Raw genomic sequence first — 5,758 nt, 5'->3', positions numbered from 1 at the left:
ACAAAACATGAATTGTCTCATGTGAGAAGTTGACTCCCAATTGAAGATTGAATCCAAGACACTTTTCCCAAGTTGAAAACTGCAAAAGCTTTATGAGATTCTTGCTGAACACATCACTCTAACAGAAAATGGTGGGATGTAAGAAAAGCTAGAGTTTCTTTTCAAACTTGTCTGTATTCTGACCCAAGGGCTGTCATTCACAAGAGTGTCTTTACTCACAACTGGGGTGTCTTTAAGCATGTAATTTAACATTTCAGGGGTGTTTACTTCAAAATTTCTACTTCATCTACAATTTGTTGCATGTTTTCTTGGAGCCTAGTTCTATTCTAGATGATGATATGTGGCTGAAGTAGATGAGGCCACAGACTTCCTGTATTCTAGAGGAAACAGCAGGTGTTTAAACAAGTAACTGTGATCAGAAAAAATATCCTGAGACTGTAAAGAGGATCTGTATGAAGCATACAGACAGAGAATCTAGCCTGAACATTGGTGTTTTTATCCTCAGAATTGTCATGTATGCTGGTGTGTATGGGAACATGATGCGGAGAAATCTACAAGAGATTTAGCAAAACACACACATACAGGCACATGCATAAACACACACACACACACACACACACACACACACACACACACACACACACACACAGATGTACACATGCTAGCGCATTGAAAGGTGTGAAGCCTTAACAAATAAATTTACATATGAAAGGAGAAAAAAAGCTAGAGGTGTTTTCAATTTCTGTTTCTAAAACTAGATATCAACATTGCTCTAACTGTGTAAATAAAACCCTGAGCATAACAAAGAAACACCTCCACTTAGTTATGGAGACTGAGAACAATACAAGCTGGGCTTTGTTTTCTTTTATCTTACTTTATTTTTTAAATATCCATTTTAAAGTGAAATTAAACTTCGTGCTTCTCACAAGTCATGAAAGCTAAAGATTTTTTTTCCTGTGTTAAATCCAAAATCTTTGAGATTTTTAGTTGTCCCTTGGGGGAATGTATAACACCAGTATGGATAAGGGTAGCGGGAATTAGTCCCAATGTGGATGGGAATGGTGGAAATTTTAACCAATATCAAGATATGAGTGTAGCAAGGGCCCTGGCATTCTGTTACTTTCTGCAAAATCTCACTTTATAGTTCTAAAATCAGTCTCTACAATTAGTGAATGGCCTTTAAGTATTTCTTGAAAATAAATTTCAATAAAATATTATTTAAAAATATATATGGAGCTGGGGAGACATCTTAGTGATAAAGTTCTTTTATATGTTGTTTTGTATACACTACACTATTTTATCGCTCTCACACAGCCAGCTTTTCTTCAGGCATTGACACAAATTGTTGTGTCTTCAATGGAGACACTAGATGAAATATCAGTCCTGAACTTAGCAGTTATATTATCAGAACAAAACATACATTTTTGGTATTTTTGGTGTGATTTCTGCTATTTCATTTGCAAGCTCTTATATATGAGTAGGTTAAAGCCATGTAACTTCTGCACAATACAAGAAATTGCTGGGGTTTGTTGTTGTTTTATACTCAAGCCTGACATGGATAAATTATTGAGTTAAACTGCTGAAAGAAAATTTCAAGCATAATTTAAGCTAAAGCATTATTTCATTTAACTAGTGAATTGGTTCACCTTTTCCCATTGAATTAGTTCCTAATGAATTAGTTCCCATTTCATTAGAAACAATAGTATGGATTTAACAAAACTTTATGTACTCCTAATGAACCAGAATAATAAATATGAAGAAAAAAAGGAAGACAAGACAAATTTTAAATTTTTCTCACTTTTCACAGTTATATATCATAAATACAAATTATCCTCAAACTTGCTTCATTCCCATTCTTTCATTGATTCTCATTTAAATTTAGAAATAGGAGCCTAGTTCAAGTTTCCTTGCTTTGTTCCTCTTGATCCATCTCCTCTGTCTCCATTACACTGCCTGTCTCTGCAGAGTACGCCCTGTGGACCATATCAGCAAGACCTCTCCTTGGATGATTTGCTAACTTCTATGATTAGGAAGCCCCGGAAAGTAATAGATCAGCAATAAAAATGATGCCAGTGAGCTCATCCCTTGATACTTTCTCACTAGGCATGCTCCTAACATAAACTACTGCAACTTCAAAGTGATCTCAGCAAGACTCTCCATATTCAGATTGCAGACATTCTGTCTTCTTCTTTATCTCTTAGGACCGAAGATAGTGCAGTTCATCTACTCCTAGTCAGTCCTTACAACCTTATTAACAAACTTCACTTGCATTCTCATATCTCCTTGAATCATCCACTTTCTCTTTAAACCTGGACTTGTTATTGTTAACTGACAACTTGACAAACCCTTGAGTTAACTGAGAAGGGAGATTCAGTTAAAACATTTTTCTAGGTCATATTGAACTGTGAGCATGTTGGGGTATTATCTTGCTTATTTGTTAATGTAGGAGGTCCCAGCCCACTGCGTGTGATACCCTTTCATGAAAGGTGGTGCTGGGCTTTATAAGAAAGCATAAACCTGGGGACAAGCCACCAAACAATATTCTCTATCATTTTGGCTTCAAGTTCTAGTTTGAGTTCCTGTCATGATTTCCCATAGTGATGGACTGGAAGTATGATTTGAAAGTATAATCTGAACAATACCTTCATTCCTTAAGCTGCATTTGATCCCAGCATTTTATTTCAGAAACAACCAACCAACCAACCAACCAAACAAACAAACAAAAAAAACAGTAGAAAACAGAACCTTAAACTACATGTTTTGATTAATTTTAAAAATGGAAATTGGGCCGGGCGGTGGTGGCGCACGCCTTTAATCCCAGCACTCGGGAGGCAGAGGCAGGCGGATCTTTGTGAGTTCGAGGCCAGCCTGGGCTACCAAGTGAGTTCCAGGAAAGGCGCAAAGCTACACAGAGAAACCCTGTCTCGAAAAACCAAAAAAAAAAAAAAAAAAAAAAAAAAAAAAAATGGAAATTGGATCAGAGAAAAGTTAGGTGTCATGATCAAGGGCCCACAGCTCTCTATGCAGTCAGAGAATAAGGAATGGGAATAAAGTAGAACTCCTGGTTAATGACAACAGAAAGCCTTATGGAATTAAGAGACAAAAAGATGGAGAGGTAGGTTGGAGATATTCAAGTGAATCAATGAGATGTTTATTGGAATCAACTTAGAACTTTTGGAGATGCAGTAGCTCAAACTTTGGGATCAGGACTATGTCTTTTGTCCTTGCTAACTTCCTTCTCAGGCAAGCTGTGCACACAGAGCTGAAAGCATAACTATTCAAAGCTCTGAGTACCCTCTTCCTCTTGTATCAAAAATCCCATTGATAATTATGGCATCCGTCATCTACCCACCTGTGAACAATTGCAGATACTTCTGTTTTTATCTTTATAAGAGGCTCTCACTGTGCTGCCTAAGCAGACCTGGAATTCACCTTCCTATTTGGCTGATGTTGACCTACAGCTTTCAGTCATTCTGCATTAGCCTTCTGCCTGCTGGATTTCTCAATTAGCATCACCACACTCAGCCTATAGCTGATCAGCTTAAAACTGCTGGCCATCCTTGGGGTTGGATAGCAGGGACTGCTCTGCCACAAACACATGGATTTGAGTAGAGGATGAGTACATGATTCTTGAAAGAAGAAGGGAATGACAGAATGTTACATGGGAGAACCAAGAGATATCTCTGGCATATAGAAATAAGAATGGATTCAGTTATTATTCTAATTTATATTTTACACATTGTTAAACAAACAAAAGACCCACTAAACTAATCTGAATTTTGTTTCATAGAAAGAAAAGAAAAAAAAATCAAACTAGAAATAAAGAATTCACAGATCTCAGAATTCTTTCCATCACCTCTCACACCTCAGGTGTTCTAGGCTAAAAGTAGTGAATTCCATACTCAGAGCTGTTTTTTGTGAGTCAGACAAATTTTGTGAATTCCAAGACTGCAAACATCATCTCTGGAGCATGAACCGTATTCATAGGAGGTTAATAAAATACAGCAGGGAATAAAAGTACCCCCCCCCAAATCCAGTGGAAACATTTAAGCATCTCTGTGGAAATTTAGATATATTTCTGGGCCAAAGGCCAAAGTTCCTCAATTGACCATGTCATCTGCTCTTCAATCTGTAATTTACTCAGGACCTAGGGGTCATTTTAATTCTAAAAATAAAGTTTCCACCCCCCTTTGATAACAACTTGAACAAGAGTGTAAACATAATACAATAAAATAAAAGCCTGGATGTATATACACACTGACTGAGGCATGGATGATTAGTATAAAAATCACTAACTGGTGATCATGAAGTTGGACATATAAAAGTCTCATAATAGTTTTGAAGCAAACAGTAGGCTTGCTATGTTGAAATTCAGGGGGAAAAACACAGAAGAGAATTTTTTACTCTTAGGCAAAAAATGCCCAAGCAATCTGTGGCTCTCAATGTTATTAATATTAAGATTCAAATTAATTCTTAAGGTTTCAAAGAAAATTCACACTTGGAAACTGAGAAGAATTTCTTTTTGCTTTTTCTTGAGAGCATATATTTAATTTCTGGTATATAAGTGTGCTTTTACATGTATATGCGTGTTTTACATATATGTTATATATGCATGCTTGTGTATATGTGGTATGTGTACATGAGTGTGTGTGTGGTATATGCATGTGTATGTACATGTGGTATATGAATTCGTATATATGTATAGTATATTTATGCTTATGTACACATCTGTGGCATATGCATGTGTGTTCCTGTGTATGTGTGTTGGGGGTTTATTGTGGTGATATTTTATTTGTATGTTAATAAATAGAGTTTGCCTGGAGATCAGGGGAAATAGCGAGACATTTTAAGTAAACACAAAAGTCAGGCAGTGGTAGCATACGCCCTTAATCCTATCATTTAGAAGACAGGGGCTCTATGTGTTCAAGGCCACACTAGGGAACAGAGCCAAGCTTGGTGACACATGCCTTTAATCCCAGTACAAACCATAGAGAACTGGAGGTTTGTGCAGACAGACAGAAAGCGATAGAGCTCTGTAGAAAGAGGAAGTGAGGTAGCTGGGCTAAGATAGTTAATGAGAGGGCAGAACAGCAAGACAATAAAAGCCTGGGTGAACAGGAAGTGGTGGCATTTTGGAAGCTGCAGAGCTGGTGAGGTAAGGTTAGCTGGTGGCTTTCCCTATTTCTCTGATCTCTAAGGCTTTCACCCCTTTATTTGGTTCCCTGTTTTTTATTTAGTAAGACCATTTAGAAATTTGTCTACAGTTTACTTGTGCATGTCAGAGGTTGCCATCTGGTATCTTTGTTTTTTGCCTCCCAGCATGGGGACTACAGACACCCATTCTCATAATTAGAAGGGATGCTGGGGATGGCAGCTCAGGTCCTCGTACCTACAACAAACATTTTACCCACTGTACTGTTTCTGTCACCCAATTACAAGCATTGTTTTAAATGTGTCTCTTTAAAAACAATTCCAACTATTGATGAGACCTAATACTCAGTTTTAAGAGTAATAATCACCTGTGGAGGGTTTATTTGCTACTACTCATTAAGGCAAACCAAAACAACTTCCTTCAACAACTTAGAATTAGACTTACATCAAAACTGAAATATACTTTTATAGCACTTAATATGATATTTAAGAGAAAAAGTCTTGCCTCCAGGAAGTAAAGTATGAAGACAATGCTGATAGGTTCTGGAAATTAAAAAGCAACAGTGAAAAATAGTGAAGGAAGATAAACCCGAAGTCCTGAGTATTG

This window comes from Peromyscus leucopus, chromosome 5 (genome assembly GCF_004664715.2).
Source record: "Peromyscus leucopus breed LL Stock chromosome 5, UCI_PerLeu_2.1, whole genome shotgun sequence".
Taxonomy (NCBI): Eukaryota; Metazoa; Chordata; class Mammalia; order Rodentia; family Cricetidae; genus Peromyscus; species Peromyscus leucopus.
The sequence above is the reverse complement of the archived record's forward strand: the minus strand, read 5'-3'. Positions refer to the sequence as shown.